The following is a 21,254-nucleotide window of genomic DNA, read 5'->3' as shown; positions in this document are numbered from 1 at the left end:
ATTTACTTTATCTAGTTTGCTTTATTTACTGTTGCTAAAATGGCCAACCCTGAAAATACTAAGTTGTGTGACTTCACAACCACAAATAATAATGATTTCTTATGCACACCTATTGCTCCACCTGCTACTACAGCAGAATTCTTTGAAATTAAACCTGCTTTACTGAATCTTGTTATGCGAGAGCAATTTTCTGGTGTTAGTTCTGATGATGCTGCTGCCCATCTTAATAATTTTGTTGAACTATGTGAAATGCAAAAATATAAAGATGTAGATAGTGATATTATTAAACTAAAATTGTTCCCTTTCTCATTAAGAGGAAGAGCTAAAGATTGGTTGCTATCTCTGCCTAAGAATAGTATTGATTCATGGACTAAATGCAAGGATGCTTTTATTGGTAGATATTATCCCCCTGCTAAAATTATATCTTTGAGGAGTAGCATAATGAATTTTAAACAATTAGATACTGAACATGTTGCTCAAGCTTGGGAAAGAATGAAATCTCTGGTTAAAAATTGCCTAACCCATGGACTGACTACTTGGATGATCATCCAAACCTTCTATGTAGGACTAAATTTTTCTTCGCGGAATTTATTGGATTCAGCTGCTGGAGGTACCTTTATGTCCATCACTCTTGGTGAAGCAACAAAGCTTCTTGATAATATGATGATCAACTACTCTGAATGGCACACGGAAAGAGCTCCACAAGGTAAGAAGGTAAATTCTATCGAAGAAACCTCTTCCTTCAGTGATAAGATTGATGCTATTATGTCTATGCTTGTGAATGATAGGACTAATATTGATCCTAATAATGTTCCGTTAGCTTCATTGGTTGCACAAGAAGAACATGTTGATGTAAACTTCATTAAAAATAGTAATTTCAACAACAATGCTTACCGGAACAATTCTAGTAACAACTATAGGCCATATCCTTATAATAATGGCAACGGCTATGGTAATTCTTATGGGAATTCTTACAATAATAATAGGAACACACCCCCTGGACTTGAAGCCATGCTTAAAGAATTTATTAGTACACAAACTGCTTTTAACAAATCTGTTGAAGAAAAGCTTGGGAAAATTGATATACTTGCTTCTAAAGTCGATAGTCTTGTCACTGATGTTGATCTTTTGAAATCGAAAGTTATGCCTAATGAAAATCATCATAATAAAATTACTACTACAGCAAATGCCATCCAAATTAGAATTAATGAGAATATAAGATTAATGGCTGAACTGCGTGCTAGGTGGGATAGAGAAGAAAATGAAAAACTAGCTAAAGAGAAGAATATAGCTAAAGTTTGGACTATTACCACCACTTGTAATGCTAATGCTATACATGTTGCTGCACCTCCTACTAATAATAATAAAAGAATTGGTGTTAGCAATGTTTCCACTTCTAATGAAAAGCGCGAGAAACTGCCTGAAACTGCTAAAACTGCTGAAATTGCCTGTGATAAAGCTGATGAAATTTTTTCCAACATTGGGGATGATGATCCCATTGCTTTAGATTATAATGGTTTGAATTTTGATGATTGCCACATCTCTGAAGTTATAAAGTTCTTGCAAAAACTTGCTAAAAGTCCTAATGCTAGTGCTATAAATTTGGCTTTCACGCATCATATTACAAATGCTCTCATAAAAGCTAGAGAAAAGAAACTAGAGCGCGAAGCCTCTATTCCTAAAAAGCTAGAGGATGGTTGGGAGCCCATCATTAAGATGAAGGTTAAAGATTTTGATTGTAATGCTTTATGTGATCTTGGTGCAAGTATTTCTGTTATGCCTAAGAAAATTTATGATATGCTTGACTTGCCACCGTTGAAAAATTGTTATTTGGATGTTAATCTTGCTGATCATTCTACAAAGAAACCTTTGGGGAAAATTGATAATGTTCGCATTACCGTTAACAATAACCTTGTCCCCATTGATTTTGTTGTCTTGGATATTGAATGCAATGCATCTTGTCCCATTATATTGGGAAGACCTTTTCTTCGAACTGTTGGTGCTATCATTGATATGAAGGAAGGTAATATTAAATATCAATTTCCTCTCAAGAAAGGTATGGAACACTTCCCTAGAAAGAGAATGAAGTTATCTTTTGATTCTATTATGAGAACAAATTATGATGTTGACACTTCGTCTCTTGATAATACTTGATGCACACTTTCTGCGCCTAGCTGAAAGGCGTTAAAGAAAAGCGCTTATGGGAGACAACCCATGTTTTTACCTACAGTACTTTGTTTTTATTTTATGTCTTGGAAGTTGTTTACTACTGTAGCAACCTCTCCTTATCTTAGTTTAGTGTTTTGTTGTGCCAAGTAAAGTCTTTGATAGTAAAGTAAGTACTAGATTTGGATTACTGCGCAGTTCCAGATTTCTTTGCTGTCACGAATCTGGGTCCACCTCCCTGTAGGTAGCTCAGAAAATTAAGCCAATTTGCGTGCATGATCCTCAGATATGTACGCAACTTTCATTCAATTTGAGCATTTTCATTTGAGCAAGTCTGGTGCCATTTTAAAATTCGTCAATACGAACTGTTCTGTTTTGACAGATTCTGCCTTTTATTTCGCATTGCCTCTTTTGCTATGTTGGATGAATTTCTTTGATCCACTAATGTCCAGTAGCTTTATGCAATGTCCAGAAGTGTTAAGAATGATTGTTTCACCTCTGAATATGTTAATTTTTATTGTGCACTAACCCTCTAATGAGTTGTTTCGAGTTTGGTGTGGAGGAAGTTTTCAAGGATCAAGAGAGGAGTATGATGCAACATGATCAAGGAGAGTGAAAGCTCTAAGCTTGGGGATGCCCCGGTGGTTCACCCCTGCATATTCTAAGAAGACTCAAGCGTCTAAGCTTGGGGATGCCCAAGGCATCCCCTTCTTCATCGACAACATTATCAGGTTCCTCCCCTGAAACTATACTTTTATTCCATCTCATCTTATGTGCTTTGCTTGGAGCGTCGGTTTGTTTTTGTTTTTTGTTTTGTTTGAATAAAATGGATCCTAGCATTCACTTTATGGGAGAGAGACACGCTCCGCTGTAGCATATGGACAAGTATGTCCTTGGTTTCTACTCATAGTATTCATGGCGAAGTTTCTCCTTCGTTAAATTGTTATATGGTTGGAATTGGAAAATGATACATGTAGTAATTGCTATTAATGTCTTGGGTAATGTGATACTTGGCAATTATTGTGCTCATGTTTAAGCTCTTGCATCATATGCTTTGCACCCATTAATGAAGAAATACATAGAGCATGCTAAAATTTGGTTTGCATATTTGGTTTCTCTAAGGTCTAGATAATTTCTAGTATTGAGTTTGAACAACAAGGAAGACGGTGTAGAGTCTTATAATGTTTTCAATATGTCTTTTATGTGAGTTTTGCTGCACCGGTTCATCCTTGTGTTTGTTTCAAATAAGCCTTGCTAGCCTAAACCTTGTATCGAGAGGGAATACTTCTCATGCATTCAAAATACTTGAGCCAACCACTATGCCATTTGTGTCCACCATACCTACCTACTACATGGTATTTTCCGCCATTCCAAAGTAAATTGCTTGAGTGCTACCTTTAAAATTCCATCATTCACCTTTGCAATATATAGCTCATGGGACAAATAGCTTAAAAACTATTGTGGTATTGAATATGTAATTATGCACTTTATCTCTCATTAAGTTGCTTGTTGTGCGATAACCATGTTTACTGGGGACGCCATCAACTATTCATTGTTGAATTTCATGTGAGTTGCTATGCATGTTCGTCTTGTCTGAAGTAAGAGAGATCTACCACCTTATGGTTAAGCATGCATATTGTTAGAGAAGAACATTGGGCCGCTAACTAAAGCCATGATCCATGGTGGAAGTTTCAGTTTTGGACATATATCCTCAATCTCATATGAGAAAATTATTAATTGTTGTTACATGCTTATACATAAAAGAGGAGTCCATTATCTGTTGTCTATGTTGTCCTGGTATGGATGTCTAAGTTGAAGAATAATCAATAGCGAGAAATCCAATGCGAGCTTTCTCCTTAGACCTTTGTACAGGCGGAATAGAGGTACCCCTTTGTGACACTTGGTTAAAACATGTGCATTGTGATGATCCGGTAGTCCAAGCTAATTAGGACAAGGTGCGGGCACTATTAGTACACTATGCATGAGGCTTGCAACTTATAAGATATAATTTACATGATACATATGCTTTATTACTACCGTTGACAAAATTGTTTCATGTTTTCAAAATCAAAGCTCTAGCACAAATATAGCAATCGATGCTTTTCCTCTATGGAGGACCATTCTTTTACTTTCAATGTTGAGTCAGTTCACCTATTTCTCTCCACCTCAAGAAGCAAACACTTGTGTGAACTGTGCATTGATTCCTACATACTTGCTCATTGCACTTATTATATTACTCTATGTTGACAATATCCATGAGATATACATGTTATAAGTTGAAAGCAACCGCTGAAACTTAATCTTCTTTTGTGTTGCTTCAATGCCTTTACTTTGAATTATTGCTTTATGAGTTAACTCTTATGCAAGACTTATTGATGCTTGTCTTGAAGTGCTATTCATGAAAAGTCTTTGCTATATGATTCACTTGTTTACTCATGTCATATACATTGTTTTGATCGCTGCTTTCACTACATATGCTTTACAAATAGTATGATCAAGATTATGATGGCATGTCACTCCAGAAATTATCTGTGTTATTGTTTTACCTGCTCGGGACGAGCAGAACTAAGCTTGGGGATGCTGATACGTCTCCGACGTATCGATAATTTCTTATGTTCCATGCCACATTATTGATGTTATCTACATGTTTTATGCACACTTTATGTCATATTCGTGCATTTTCTGGAACTAACCTATTAACAAGATGCCGAAGTGCCAGTTGCTATTTTCTGCTGTTTTTGGTTTCAGAAATCCTAGTAAGGAAATATTCTCGGAATTGGACGAAATCAATGCCCAGGGGCCTATTTTTCCACGAAGCTTCCAGAAGTCCGAAGACGAAACGAAGTGGGGCCACAGGGTGCCCAAACCCTAGGGCGGCGCGGCCCCCCCCTGGCCGCGCCGGCCTATGGTGTGGGGCCCCTGTGCCCCCTCCTGACTTGCCCTTCCGCATACTTAAAGCCTCCGTGACGAAACCCCCAGTACCGAGAGCCACGATACGGAAAACCTTCCAGAGACGCCGCCAATGCCGATCCCATCTCGGGGGATCCAGGAGATCGCCTCCGGCACCCTGCCGGAGAGGGGAATCATCTCCCGGAGGACTCTACGCCGCCATGGTCGCCTCCGGTGTGATGTGTGAGTAGTCTACCCCTGGACTATGGGTCCATAGCAGTAGCTAGATGGTTGTCTTCTCCCCATTGTGCTATCATTGTCGGATCTTGTGAGCTGCCTATCATGATCAAGATCATCTATCTGTAATTCTAAATGTTGCGTTTGTTGGGATCCGATGAATAGAGAATACTTGTTATGTTGATTATCAAAGCTATGTCTATGTGTTGTTTATGATCTTGCATGCTCTCCGTTATTAGTAGATGCTCTGGCCAAGTTGATGCTAGTAACTCCAAGAGGGAGTATTTATGCTCGATAGTGGGTTCATGTCTCCGTGAATCTGGAGGGGTGACAAGAACCTCTAAGGTTATGGATGTGCTGTTGCCACTAGGGATAAAACATTGGTGCTATGTTCAAGGATGTAGTCACTAGTTACATTACGCGCAATACTTAATGCAATTGTCTGTTGTTAGCAACTTAATACTAGAGGGGGTTCGGATGATAACCTGAAGGTGGACTTTTTAGGCATAGATGCATGCTGGATGGCGGTCTATGTACTTTGTCGTAATGCCCAATTAAATCTCACTATACTCATCATAATATGTATGTGCATGGTCATGCCCTCTTTATTTGTCAATTGCCCAACTGTAATTTGTTGACCCAACATGCTGTTTGTCTTATGGGAGAGACACCTCTAGTGAACTGTGGACCCCGGTCCAATTCTCTTTACTGAAATACAATCTACTGCAATACTGTTCTACTGTTTTCTGCAAACAATCATCTTCCACACAATACGGTTAATCCTTTGTTACAGCAAGCCGGTGAGATTGACAACCTCACTGTTTCGTTGGGGCAAAGTACTTTGGTTGTGTTGTGCAGGTTCCACGTTGGCGCCGGAATCCCTGGTGTTGCGCCGCACTACATCCCGCCGCCATCAACCTTCAACGTGCTTCTTGGCTCCTCCTGGTTCGATAAACCTTGGTTTCTTTCTGAGGGAAATCTTGCTGCTGTGCGCATCATACCTTCCTCTTGGGGTTCCCAACGAACGTGTGAGTTACACGCCATCATCGAGCGGTAAAACTAGTCTCTTCTGGGCAAGTTCCTAGTCACTTTATATCGATAGGCTGTGTCTATGGTTGGGAACAAGCACACTGTACGCTATGTGGACTCGGAGTAACAAAAACTGACACACTATGATAAACTAGATGATAGAGAAAACACAAACCCTAACAATTCTACTAGAAGAAAGATAAAGATACGCAAAAACAACTACGAAAAGCAACTAAAACTTGAAATGAGTGCAATCTAAGGCTATGGCAAACCCTAACCCTAACTTTTTATGGCTTTTTCTGGATAGGAAACACTCACAACTCAACTATGGGGTGGATTGTGGATGGCTTACCGAGGAAAACTGGAAATCTGATACCAAGATGATATGGGGTGGCCCGATCTTCTCAGTAAGCAACGATGGTGATGATGATCACGGGGTGATAGCAGCGGAGAAACACGACGATGTAGTGGATGATAACTTGTATGACGCAACGAGATCTCTCGATTGGTCCCTGTCGCCAGATGCAACAGCTCTCAACCCTGCAAGATATTCGCAACTCCACACACTTGCGCACGTAGCCGCCGACCACGAAGCGGTAAGTTGCAATCGTCTAATTCCCAATGGAACAGCAGATCACAAGACTTAAACAGGATCTACACAATATCCAAGCAATATGGTGTAGGGAATTCAATAGTTTTGCAGAGCAAACAACTAAGAACTAGGGTTTATCTTAAACGTGGTCTAAAGCAGCTAGGGGGTCGTCCAAGGCACTTATATAGGCGTCCAGGACGAGTTCTGGTCGAAAGATACAAGTAAAACCGACCCAGAATAGATCTGGTCGAGACAGACTCGGACTAGTCCGGTCTGGGATCCGGTCGACCAGGCTGTGGACCGGCCGGTCCGGTCGGTGGTCCGGTCAACCGGGCGGCAACCGGGAAACTGCGAAGTTTCCGGTTTCTGCCCGTACGGTGCACTCCCTCCGGTTGGCGGCCGGTTGGCGGCCGGTCGACCGGGCCAGGGACCGGGCGGCCCGGCGTGGGGGCCGGTCTGACCGGGCGCTGGACCGGCCTGGACTTCTTCTTCTCTTCTCGCACATTCCTCCCGCTCCTCCCTCGCGCGTCCATGAGATATCTTCATGTTCAGCTCCTTGTCCAGCTTCACGTCCATCTTCACGTCCAGCTGCTCCTCTCCTCCTCGTGCGATGCTCGTCTCCTCTTCATACCTGATGATACATAAGTAATAGGACTTAGGTAGTATAAAGTTCTCATCAATCAAGGTATCGTTTAGGAACAAGTTCACCTGTTGTTTAAGTAGCTTCGCACGAGCTCGTGTCATTGGTCCAATCCTGACTTCATTGGACTTGAGCTTTACAAGAGGTTCATCTTCGATTGGTAATGACGGAGGTAGTAGTGAGGTAGGGATGTCCTCATCACAAACAGACGCGCTGGGCCTTCCGTTTTGGGACCGTTTGGGTGGCCGCGCGGACACTCGGACAGCGTCCCGCGTTCGCGTGTCCGTTTGGGTCGCACGATGCGCCCAATACGCGGACGCAGCGCAAATTCGGAAAAAATCGAAAACGAAATTTAAAACTTTAATTCAAACTAAATTCATTAAGCATATGGCCTAATTTGGGGACATTTGTACATAGCCCTATTTTGGGCAAATAAACTAACAAAAGAAGCCCTCTATATGGGCTTTAAAATTTAAAACAAAATAAAAAAAACCCTAAATCTAGGGTTTGGTCGACGGCGTGGTGGCCGCCGGTGCGCCGCCTAGCCCCTGTGGGCGTCGTCAGCGTCGGCGTCGGCGTCGACGACGTCCCCGGGCGGCGAGACACTGTTGTGGCTCGACCGCGTCGGGGACTCCGGCCACGGAGACCACAGGGCCTCCTCCCAGATGGAGTGGGGGTCTGGAGCCACCCGACGAAGCAGCGGCGCACGGAGCAGCGCCTCCTCCCTGAGGCGATGCTCCTTCTCCTGCCGAGCGCGGCACCGGCCTTCTCGGCGCCGCTCCTCCTCCGCGCGGCGCCTGGCCTCCTGCCGCCGCTGCTCCTCTCGCCGCTCCTCCTCCGCCCGGCGCCTGGCCTCCTCCCGCCGCGCCGCTTCCTCCTCCTCCCGTCGCGCCTGGCGGGCCTGGGCGTACAACTCCTAGGCCTCGGCTTCCTCCACCGCCTGCCGGGACGCTTCCTCCATCTCGGAGGTGCGAATGGCCGCATGGAGGTGCGGCCTTTTCGCGTCCTCCTCCGCCGCCGAGATGAGCAGAGCGGCGCGGAGGTCGGGGTCCTCCTCCGAGGACTCGGGATTCGGCTCGATCAGCAGCGGCGGCGGTTGCACCAATGCCGCGCCGCCACGGGCGGCCTCTCCGATGTGGAGGCCGCCTCGATTTCCTCCGGCCCGCAGCGCCGGCATAGGATGGCGGCTGCTGCTCGCCTCCTCGTCGTTGGCTCCGGGAGCGAACCGTCACTTCGGGGCCATGGCGGCGGTTGCGCTCGGGGACTGGAGTGGAGGGACAGATCCCCTCCAGTCCACATTTAATAGCCTCCCCGGTCACCGATAGGTGGGCCCAAGGGAGACGAGGCGCCAAGCGCCCGGACGCGACCGGACGCCGCGTGCCATCCACGGCCACGCAAACCTAGCCCAGATTTGGGCCGAGTTTGCGTCGTTCCGGATGCCGCGGCCATCTGCATTTGCGGTGCGTCGCCGCGTTGGGCCACTTTTTTGTCCGGCTGGACCCATCCGGACGCGCGGGCGCGGGATGTGTCGCCCCGTTGGAGATGCCCTTATAATCTAAAAAAAGACCATGGAGTCGTTAATCCTAATTGTTTGAAATTAATCACTCTTGTTAACTGAATATAAAACTGCAAGAGCAGAACTCAATGCTAATTGTTCCTCCTAATTAAAGAAATAAGGGCATCTCCAACGACGCGACGCAAATCGGATGCCAAAACGAACGTGGTACGTCCATTTGCCTCAGGCCGAATCCGCATCCGTTTGCCTCGGGCCGAATCCGCATCCGTTTGCCTCGGGCCGAATGGTCAAAATCGAACACACGCCCGTTTGCGTCTAGGGTGTCCCAAGCGGACGGACGCATAATTTTTTTCCATTAAAAACCCATATCTACTATACTAAACCTGAACAACTTCGATTTTTCTCCTAATTTTGATTTTTTTTGGAATTAATGATAATGTGACACGTATGTGTTTGTGTGCACTCTAGGTGCTCTCTACGATTTATAGGGAGGCTGGAAAGCACATGTAGTTTCCTTTTCCATTTCTTCCACGCGTGACTATAGCCTTGGTTTGGATGGTCAAAGTGCCCACTTCCCACACCGCTTAAGGTTGCATTGATTTTCGAGCTGAAAACCCAACTTGCCCCCCACCTCTCACATATCTGCTCAACCGCCGGCTACATCCTTTCCCCAGGGATGGTGCTCTGCTCCCCTCCATGGCCACACAACCATCGCACCGTGCCTCCGCCTCCTCCTCCTCCCATGTTTCCCCGCCGCCCCTGCCCTAGGCTTGGTTGCCGGCGCTGCTCCGACGCCGCCTCCGTCAGCCGGCTCAGTCGTCGGGGAAGCTGGTGCCGATCTGGCCGTCGCACCACATCGGGAGGGAGTTTGGGTGGCGCGCCGTCGTTGGCATGGATGCGGTACGGTGAGCAGGGAGCAGCGAGGAGGTGACGCCCATGTCAACCACAGGCCCGGAGGTCACCACTCACCAATGGCTACGCGCCGCGTCGGTCCACAGGTATGTCGCCTGACCGCTCCTTTCTCTGCCTTTGCAATTATATTCTCCCTCCCACGCCCTACTTGATCTCTCTCTCTCTCTCTCTGTCAGTCAGCAGAGGGGCGACGCATTGGAGGATCTAGACCTTTGCCGGCGCGTCCTCGGCTGCACGGCTACCGACAGTAGGGCGGCAAAAGGAGCGGCAACGGCCCGGGGTGAGCACCTCCGCAGGCCACGCCCCTGGGGGCAGGCCGAGCAGCAGCAGTAGCCTCAACTTTGCTCATCTCCAAAAGTCCAGCTTAATGATGGCGCCTAGGATACTTGCAAACCAGGTACCAGTAAGTCAGTTGCACTTGAGCCAATGCGGAACACGAATCCATACAACAATAATCCTGTTTGTTTACATGTGAATTGTGTTTACTGCTAACATACTTTGATGTAGTGCTTAGTTTCCTGTGTACTCATGATCATTGATGGCTGTGAACTGTTTGCCGCAGACCCGCAGTAGAGAGTGTTTGTTTACATTTGCATTCTGTTAATTGTCATCGCCCAAAAAAGAGAATTGTGTAGACTCCTAAAATGCTTACCATATTACGTATTTATCATCCTTCTGGAACATGGATCTAAGAGGAGCCACTCCATCTTTGTGTCTTTGTTAGTGATTTTTCCTCCTTTCTAATTTGAGCTTTGCAAAGTCTTGGAGTGGCCGGACTGTTTGATCTTTTCCTTTTATTGGTGCCTGGTTTTTTCTTCATCAGATGCTTTCTGTTGTCCTCTCTACGGCCGCGTACTGTCCATGAAAAAACAATCTCCCGATGCATGATCCCAGTTCACAGGTGCTGTCCATGGAACAGAAGGGGCTCGCCGCGTGAGTGTTCAGAACTGTATTTATTTTCCCATCTCTCAGTAGTTCTCTTCATGTCCCAATGCTTTTCAATGAAAATTTGTTTAATTTGTTTTGTTTTCTTATGGCTGCATGTAAGCAAGCTTGAGTCAAAGCTGAACAAAACAAGCAAACAATTTGGTCCGGATATGATGTTTTCCTAATGAAATGTATTGTGATTCTTTTGCGAACTGGACCATTCAATCTGACCTCTAGAAAGTCTCAGATCTTTCTTTTCCTTCCTTGAACATTCCACAAATCAGGAGGAATCTGGAAAAAAAATGTTTCCCAGTCAGGACACATAATTATAAATGAAATTTTACTTCCTGTGCAACGAACAATACCTTCTTTCCTCTAGGATTTTTCTTTTTAGTTTCTGTCATGACCAGAGACATAGAGGAACATGGAGATTGACTGGCATATACTTGATTTAGGGCGGCTTGAATTTTTGTGCAGGCGAGGTCTTTCAGCCCTCATGAAGGTTATCTTTTCTTCAATTTTCGATTTGGTTCAAGTATTATGTGGTACTGCTGCAAGACCAGTCAGTTCTGATTTGGTATACCCAAATTTCAAGTGTTGATAATTGTATCTTTCGTATAAAAAGAACATGGATGCACAGTTATTTGACATGAGTTTTTTTTTCATGGTTCCTATTTTCACAGCTCCGTATGTGAGTTGTTGCTTAAGAGAGGCTTCATAGCCTGTGTTGATTACTTTGATCATTAGGTTGTCTTATCTAAATTACCATCTCTATCCAGTATTTAATTACTTCCACTTCAATATTAATTAACTGAATGTTCCTCCAGTTTTAGATTCTTTGTCTGGAGTAGTAAAGAAACCCACAGTTCGTCACCTGGACAGTGCTTCTCGACCCTGCGGATGGTCAGTGGCCGCAAACGATGACCAGCAGTGCTAGCGCTTGCTCCGGATTAGGGAGCATGGCATCGCCTGGAAGCCGCCCTGTCACCATCGAAACAACGGTCAGAACATCAATGCTGCAGTCACGAGACAGAGCACTAAAAACCGTGGTAGCGGAGGAATCCCGTAGTAGGAGCTGGTATCTTGGTTCACCCTTTCTCATCCTGTTAAGGTACGCATGGAGTGGTTACATAACTTTGTGTTTTTGAGAAGCAGCAGTTCCTTATTTCCTGTATAGGCTGAAGAAGGCATTTCTTATAAATATGCCACCAGTTCATCCATGTGAACCATTTGTTTAGCTATATGTAATTATGCAAAAAAAAAATTGACTGATTTTATTTTGATAGATTCTTTCCTTCCTTTTCACGGTATCTTCAGCTTAAAATAACTTACAAATTTCTGAATTTGGTCACAGATTATCATGGAGATTTTGTATGTTTTGTTTCCAAAAACGAAAATCTTTTTACCAACTATAGTAATGGAAATTTGGAAGGTTGTAAGTTTATCTAAGTCTGGATGTTTTTGTTTTCTTAGTATATGTGTACATGTAACTTCGGATGTTTTTGTTTTCTTCCCATCTGTTATTTGGTCGCTCAAAAATTTTGGGTTTCTGTATGCAGGATGGATTTGGTTCAGGGTCAGGGTGAGGAGGGGATACGTTCCCTGGCCCGATTTAACCTCATGCATGATTGCTGGCTACGACATGACCGGCTTGGCTCTCTCCTGGTTCTTCTACTTCCTCACCAAAAGCTCATTTGTTGTGACCAAGATCATTTTCCTCTTTTATGAGAGGTTGATCTGTTTATCTTGCATGATTACATTGAAGCGGCACTAAAAAGATCACCCTTAAAGCTATTGCATTTGTTTAGTTTTTTCATGGGTCTAGGTTTAATTTGGATCTAGAGTATTTATAATTAAATATATACATTGATGCCTACTCCTTAGGTAATATATCTGGAAGGTTTAAACAGGAATATTGCAAATAAACTATATTACATAGATAATTTCAAAGAACAATTCTCTAGGTTTCAGTGCATAATTTCTTATGCGAATGATTTTTTTTGCCTCATAGATGACGATGGTGGGACTTGATATATGCATCGACATAATAAAATAGGAATCACTGTAGAAAGCACAAATAAAAATAGCTGATGAAATAGATTGATTTCCAGGATAAGTGCACACATATTACCAAATCCAGATCAAATCAAGATACTTGATCAAGTTAAGTGTTCTCTAGCTACAGAGCTGTAATATTAATTAGTAGATTAGTTGAGAATAATCTCTTTCAACTGTGTTCTCCGTTGTCTGTTTGATCTAGCTTGATGGTTGGTTTTGCATATGTACATATCTTAGATTTGCAAGCAGCTTAGTATTATGGGAAGTAGTGAATATGTGAGTTGATGGATCGACAGGTGTTCAAAATTTTGCTACAACATCCAGGGTTATCAAGAGGCTTGAGGCAACCTTCTGGCTGTAGCACACAGGACACTAGCAATTGCTACAAGGTCATTTTGTTCTCACATTCACATAGATTTGTATGAATTATTAATAATATATAGGATTTAAATCGTGTTACCTTCAAATTTAGTCCCAGAATATTTGATTATACAAAGTTAATGGAAGAGCCAAAGTTAATGGAAGAGCCATTGTAATTTGGGCTCGGAACATCCACAAGTAACTGCATTACTAGAAGTAACCATGCTACATCCCCGACTTGTGCACTATCCTTCTAACAACTTGGGGACATTGCTGTTACTATTGTTAGATTTCACACTTAAATTGGCTAACTGAATGATTCCATGCAACTATTTTTCTGAACTATTTCTGTTCGCCATGCTGCAGTTCTGATCATATTTTAAATTGTTCTTTCACAACATTGCTTTCAGTGAAAAAACACAAGAAATACCACCAAATATAGACCCTGCAGAATACTTGCCTTAGAGGGCCAAATAGTATCTAATTGTTTTCTTCTTTTATAACCGAGATCCCTTCTCAGTGTGTACATGCCAAAGCTACAGTACGTTACTCTATGTTAGAATGTGGGCACTGAAAGGGTGTATTCAGTGGAAGGGGTGCTTCTACACATGACTCCTGCAAAGAATATGTTTTCAACAACCTCAGCATATGTGTTATCTTTTGATTTATATTATTTGTTTTATGGTAAATAAAATCTCGAGAAACATAGGCACATTTTTTCTTTGCTATGACATTTACAAGCGCCATATCTCCAGGAAGCCTTCCAGCTGCAGACTTAGCGGTCAGCTTGAAGATAAAACCGTCCAACCACTTCATGATATTGATTACTTCGACTTTCAGGTAATTTCTGTGATTATCAACAATGTAACTTCTGTGCTTTTTTTTGTGTGCGTTGCCAGCATGTACTACATAAACTAGGTATCTTTGATTCCTACTTCCTGGCATAATCGTTATCTTGATTATGTATAAGCATCATTGTGCTTACATACTCCATCAATCTTGATGGCTCCACAACTCCTACGTGCTCTCTTTTCTACACACATTTGTAATTCTGAGATTTTGTGTCAATTTGTATACTCGGCTTGCCGGATTAAGAAGATAGCTTTTCATGCAATCAGTATTATAGCCTCTGTGTGCACCCATCAACTTCCTAATCGAATCTGACAATAGCGGTGCGTTAGTTGTTTCTTTGCATTTTGTAGTTGCAGTCCCTTCCTGGTATGGTTCTTCATACGCCGGTGCTTTACCCCTGTTATACTGGCACCACTTACTTTTTTAAAAGCACATTGTGTGAGGGATTCAGATGCTCTATGTGGAGATTGTTCTCATGAAATGAGTGGTTATATGGTTAGCATTTCATCATGTTTAGATTATTAGAATATATATGATGCCGGCTTGCTTCTGGTTTTGAAGTGTAGGTGCAACAAAGATGAGCTTACCATCTTCGATATCAGTAATGGATCTGTTGCTTTAGTATCATACTATAAAAGTGCAGTTGCTAAACTATCATGTAGTTTTTTTTTAACTTGCCTCTTATTTTTTATATGAAGTATTGAGTTCTTTCTTGGTTGGGATTGACACCCAGCAGCAGCAAGAAAGTTTCAATGGGACAATATTCTCAATAAGGGCGGTTGCGGATTATCTGAACATGAATCGGTGGCGACAGAAGACTTACATTACCTTTTCGATATTGGCACTGTAGCTTCTTTCAATTCCTTTGGGCAAAGCTTGCTCCAGTTCTAGACCGCCCCATGCAAAGCAAACTCATCATCATCATTTTATCTGCCAATGAATATAACAATGCCAACCACTGACAGTTTGAAGACGTGGGAACACTGAGACCACCCGCCTTAGCATGCTAAAAATTTGTATTTGTGCCAATTAGTTGAAATATACGGTTCATGTGTTACTTCTTAGGCAAGTCTATCTTATCAGCTGTGCAATGAGAAAGAATGTATGTATGTATGTTAGTGTCTCTAGCCAATGCTCCCTACGATGGATCTATCTTACCAACTATGTACTAAACTAGGAGTATATATATTGGTAAAAAGTTCTAGATTAGCCTGTTGAAGCTTTTTTGTAGTACATGAATTTTCCTCATTTGTTCAATATGTTTGATATAAGGATATCACATAGATAAGCTTCATGTTGATAATTAGCAGCGTTGTACTACAGTGTAGGCGCGGCGTGCCGCCGTGCCAGTTCATTCTAGTAATTCTAAAAATACGTCAAAAAGCTTAAAACCTAGCTACGGACTACTTCTTATCGTCGCTGACGAGTTCGATGAACTTCAGCATCCGCCGTGGAAGCTGGTATGCCAGCGGTGGAGGAGAAATAGCAGACTGCGGTGACTGCTGACAGACCATCGTTGAAGCATGAGGCTGTGGTGAAGGTGGCCACAGATCCCAGACCGTCGAAGAAGAAGTAGACCGCATGTGCCCTTGGGTACGTGTCACCGGCCTGCCCTACGCTAATGTTCGGCGGCTAGGTCTCCGGATCCCACACCGGGCCCGTCGTCGGCGTGGTCATTGTCTCCGCCTTGGACATGGCCATCCGATGAGGCTACTCGGCCTTGGCGTCGTCGTAGTCCTTGGCGCCCTCATCCTTGTCCACGTCGCCGTTGTCATGCTCGCCCTCGTCATCGTCCGCGGCGAGCTTGCGGTTAAAGTAGCTGAGCTCGCAGGACAAGGTGAACACTACGCCTCAGGCCGCTGGACTAGGATATAGACGCATTTTCGGACCGCATAGTTGATTTTCAGACCGTGCGGTTGAGCGTCCGTTTGTGTCGACTAGTATTTGAATTTTGTGGCGCATATGTACATGCGCCACAAAAATTTTGAAACTTCTGGCGCACTAGGTCAATATGCGCCACAGAATTGTCTTGAAAACTTCTGTGGCGCACCATGCCAATATGCGCCATAGAATTTTTTTTTTGAATTTTTTTTAAAAAGTGGCGGCCAGATCTAGATCTAGGGCCGCCGGAATTTCGCCGGTTTTTTTGGAATCTCGCCGGAAGGTGAGTGGGGTGGCCGGAGGAGGAGGTGGTGGAAGCCGGCCAGAGGAGGTGGTGGTGGTGGAGGTGGAGGAGGTGGTGGTGGTGGTAGAGGAGCAGGAGGAGGTGGTAGTGGTGGTGTTGGTGTTGGTGATGGTGGTGGCCGGAGGAGGAGGTGGTGGTGGCCAGAGGTGGTGATGGTGGTGGCCGGAGGTGGTGGTGGCCGGAGGTGGTGGTGGTGTTGGTGGTCGCCGGAGGTCGCCGGAGGAGGTGGTGGAGGTTGCCGGAGGAGGTGATGGTGGTCGCCGGAGGTCACCGGAGGAGGTGGTGGTGGTCGCCGGAGGTCACCGGAGGAGGTGGTGGTGGTCGCCGGAGGAGGAGGAGAAGATGGTGGTCGCCGGAGAAGAATGGAGGAGGAGGTGGTGGTGGTGGTGGAGAAGAAGGGAGGAGGTGGTGGTGGAGGTGGAGAAGAAGGGAGGAGGTGGTGGTGGTGGTGGAGATGGAGAAGTGAGAGGAGAAGTGGAGGAGGAGATTGGCGCCGGGAAAATTCAAAAAAATTCGGCAAAACTTCTGTGGCGCATGGACAGTCAGTGCGCCACAAAAAATAATCGATTTTTTTATTTTGCAGGAAAAAATCTTTAGCTGGCCGTTACTTTTTGAATTTGGCAATTCTAAAAATTGTCCAACCGGGTATGTAGAATTTTCGTGGGAATATTTGATATATTGTGCATTTTTTTCGAGTTCGTATGCAACCAGAAATCCAGTTAGATGATTTTGCAACGTAATTTTGCAAAAAAGTCGAAATTCATGTTTGTTAATTTTCAGTTATGCTAGATGACATAATATATGGGCATCTCGAAGGATTTTATTTTTTTAATTTTATATCTATTTCTTTCTTATTTTACAGTGCTAAAAAGGCGATCCACGCGGGGGGGGGGGGGGGGGTGTGGAGTTGCGTGGTGAGAAAAAATCCTTCAGAATTATGTGGCGCATATGCCTAGTGCGTCACAGAAAGATAAACTTCTGTGGTGCATATGCCTTGTGCGCCACTAAGCATATGCGCCACAGAATTTTCTTCCCCATGTGCAGTGCTGGACCCCGCGTGGGCCCCATGGAAATTATGTGGCGCATTCGTCCACATGCGCCACAGAAAGTCGAAATTCTGTGGCGCACCAGTTCTACATGCGCCACAGAAATTACAAATTTCTGTCGCGCATATTTTTGGTGCGCCATGATGCGTGCAATTAACACACGTCCGTTGGGAACCCCAAGAGGAAGGTGTGATGCAGACAGTAGCAAGTTTTCCCTCAGAAAGAAACCAAGGTTTATCGAACCAGGAGGAGCCAAGAAGCACGTTGAAGGTTGATGGCGGCGGGATGTAGTGCGGCGCAACACCAGGGATTCCGGCGCCAACGTGGAACCTGCACAACACAACCAAAGTACTTTGCCCCAACGAAACAGTGAGGTTGTCAATCTCACCGGCTTGCTGTAACAAAGGATTAACCGTATTGTGTGGAAGATGATTGTTTGCAGAAAACAGTAAAGAACAAGTATTGCAGTAGATTGTATGCGATGTAAATAATAGGACCGGGGTCCACAGTTCACTAGAGGTGTCTCTCCCATAAGATAAATAGCATGTTGGGTGAACAAATTACAGTTGGGCAATTGACAAATAAAGAAGGCATAACAATGCACATACATATATCATGATGAGTACTATGAGATTTAATCAGGGCATTACGACAAAGTACATAGACCGCCATCCAGCATGCATCTATGCCTAAAAAGTCCACTTTCAGGTTATCATCCGAACCCCTTCCGGTATTAAGTTGCAAGCAACAGACAATTGCATTAAGTATGGTGCGTAATGTAATCAACACAAATATCCTTAGATAAAGCATCGATGTTTTATCCCTAGTGGCAACAGCACATCCACAACCTTAGAACTTTCATCACTGTCCTGCATTTAATGGAGGCATGAACCCACTATCGAGCATAAATACTCCCTCTTGGAGTCACAAGTATCAACTTGGCCAGAGCCTCTACTAGCAACGGAGAGCATGCAAGAACATAAACAACATATATGATAGATTGATAATCAACTTGACATAGTATTCAATATCCATCGGATCCCAACAAACACAACATGTAGGATTACAAAGAAACGATCTTGATCATGATTGGCAGCTCACAAGATCGAGCATGATAGCACAATTAGGAGAAGACGACCATCTAGCTACTGCTATGGACCCATGGTCCAGGGGTGAACTACTCACACATCAATCCGGAGGCGATCATGGCGATGAAGAGACCTCCGGGAGATGATTCCCCTCTCCGGCAGGGTGCCGGAGGCGATCTCCTGAATCCCCCGAGATGGGATTGGCGGCGGCGGCGTCTCTGTAAGGTTTTCCGTATCGTGGCTCTCGGTACCGGGGGTTTCGCGACGGAGACTTTAAGTAGGCGAAAGGGTAGGTCAGGGGGCGTCACGAGGTGGCGACACAACAGGGCCGCGCGGCCAGCACCTGGGCCGCGCCGCCCTAGCGTGTCGTCGCCTCGTGGCCCCACTTCGTTTCCTCTTCGGTCTTCTGGAAGCTTCGTGCAAAAATAGGACCCTGGGCGTTGATTTCGTCCAATTCCGAGAATATTTCCTTACTAGGATTTCTGAAACCAAAAACAGCAGAAAACAGCAACTGGCTCTTCGGCATCTTGTTAATAGGTTAGTGCCGGAAAATGCATAAATACGACATATAATGTGTATAAAACATGTAGATATCATCAATAATGTGGCATGGAACATAAGAAATTATCGATACGTCGGAGACGTATCACGCCATAATAATAATTTTTATGGAGCATATTTTTATGTGCGCCACAGATGCCATTTCTACCTATAATGGTTTTCCTACTAGTGAAAGCATCATCCAAAGGTTTTTGGGGCGTGCTGGACATTTTTTCTTCGCAGCCACGCACCCCAAAGACCATTTTTTTGTTTGTTGTACTTTAATTTGAAATCAATTTTGGCAAACATATTTATTTGTATGTTACGGTTAATAAATTTTTGTGTTTTCAAAAACCCTATAAAATGTATTTAGGGCAGCGTTTGAGGGACGTGGTGGGGAAACAACATCCGCAAAACACGTCCGACAAATGCTCGATCCGGCGTCGTTTTGGGTCACTTTAGGAGACGTGGCTGGAGATGCTCTTAGCCTACATAGATGATTTTGAGATGGAGCCCACTGTTTACCGTTTCCTTGCCTTGAACTGGGTTGCTCTATTTGTTCCGTCTCCCATTAGCTGGGCTGAGCTGTGGGCTGCTGCGCTAATATTTTCTAGTGGTGAGCCAACTGCCATCGGATGGGTAGCGGACAAACGAGAATCAACTACGTCCCCTGCAATAAAGATATGCAAGTTCTTGAGTTGTGAAGAGTAATCATGTGTACTTGGGTATCCTTGAATTTGTCAAGGGAGTTCAAGATCTATCGGTTCTACGGATCATGAAGGTGTATCGTGAAAGTTCGGGAAAACAATTCTCATCATGTGGTATCAGTTTGCTAGGTTGATCACGGTGCAGATTGCTTTGTTGCTCGGTTGTTTCTACTTAGTTGCCGTGTCTACCATTAGGTACGTCGCCGCCATGTTGTTGGTGCAGATCAAGTAGGAGGAAGTGGTCGGCAGAGTCAAGTTTCAAGAAGCCTTCGTTCATGCGGGATGCAAGGAGTAGTTGGTGTAGTCAGGCTGATCGCGAATTTGTTTCTGGTCGCATGGAGGCAGTTTTCGTTGTTGATTTCTTGCAGATCGTTCTGTAAGTTTTTGTATTCTCGATCGTCTTGTCCCTAGGAGATCGATTTCCGTGGGTAGCGTTGAGGAATCTAGATCGGATATTGCTGGCCAGAATAGTTTGGTACGTGATATTGTCTCGCGGGCCATATAGGAAAGGAAAGACTATTTTGCAGCTGTGCAGTCCGGCAGTACCAGCGTCCAGACTTGCAACGCCACTTATGCTGTTGCTGTTTGTTCGTCGCGGAGTGGAAGAATTTTTTCTCTTCAAGGAGGAAGACATTGGTGTTTCAGAAGGGTGCATACTCAGGTGTTTTCAACTTATATGGATCCAAGGCGGATAGGAATTTGTTCTGTTTATTTGGGTGATATGTATGGTGCGCTTCAGTTGCATTTGGAAGGATACTTGTGTCTTCAATCAGGTTGATGGCGTCGAAGACCAAATGGCGCCAAGGACAAGTCAAGCTAGTCGAGAGGGAGGTTGAGGTGTGGAAGACTGGTGAGGCTTGAGGATGAACACCGGCGATGTTCTTATCTGATGCCTCCCTTTTTTCTAGCAGACCCTCACGCGTTGGGGACAACGCTTCTTGAAGAAGGGGATGATGATATGGATATCCGGGCAGCCTGGTACACTAGGACAACCATTGATACGAGGATTAAGTCTAAGGTTGTACCATTATTTTATCGTAGTATTATTATTAGAGAATAATGTAGCCAGGTCATGTGGTGGGTCATCTAGGGTTTTTAAGTTGTGTCTGTTTGACTTGGGCCTGTCCAAGTCGAACTAGGTTAGGCCCAATAGGGGCAGGCCGGCCACCTCTCCCTCATATAAGGAGATGGTGCGGCTAGGGTTAGGGTAGCTTTGGTTGAATTAAATCTTGTAATCCATAAGCTCAACACCAGCCCCGCGGGGTTGGCTCCATGACGGCGTCTCGGACGTTCATCTAGGTATCTATCAATAGAGATATGAGAGTTCTTGAGTTGTCAAGAGTAATCATGTGTACTTGGGTATCCTTGAATCTGTCAAGGGAGTTCAAGATCTATCGGTCCTACGGATCATCAAGGTGCATCGTGAAAGATCGGAAAAACAATTCTCATCAGTCCCTCTTCTCCAGGCTGCGTTCATCGCGTTGTTGGGAGGATCTACTACCCCGGGTTC

General features: G+C 44.5%; 1 long non-coding RNA gene across 3 annotated transcripts; it reads left to right on the top strand.

The window, feature by feature from the left end:
* The first annotated feature begins 9,624 nt into the window (after window positions 1-9,624).
* On the top strand, window positions 9,625-15,397 carry LOC127345687 (uncharacterized). Of its 3 annotated transcripts, XR_011756273.1 has the most exons (7): window positions 9,625-10,067; window positions 10,158-10,378; window positions 11,736-12,019; window positions 12,468-12,639; window positions 13,263-13,355; window positions 14,082-14,166; window positions 14,877-15,397. It is a non-coding gene; the product is annotated as an uncharacterized lncRNA (long non-coding RNA). The 3 variants fall into 3 exon arrangements; XR_011756272.1 differs by having other exon boundaries at window positions 9,627-10,067; window positions 12,468-13,355; window positions 14,915-15,397; XR_007878844.2 differs by having other exon boundaries at window positions 9,627-10,067; window positions 12,468-13,355.
* Window positions 15,398-21,254: the final 5,857 nt, after the last annotated feature.

Source organism: Lolium perenne, chromosome 3 (assembly GCF_019359855.2).
Source record: "Lolium perenne isolate Kyuss_39 chromosome 3, Kyuss_2.0, whole genome shotgun sequence".
NCBI classification, from domain to species: Eukaryota; Viridiplantae; Streptophyta; class Magnoliopsida; order Poales; family Poaceae; genus Lolium; species Lolium perenne.
Note: the sequence above shows the minus strand (reverse complement) of the source record. Positions and strands in the feature narration are given on the sequence as shown.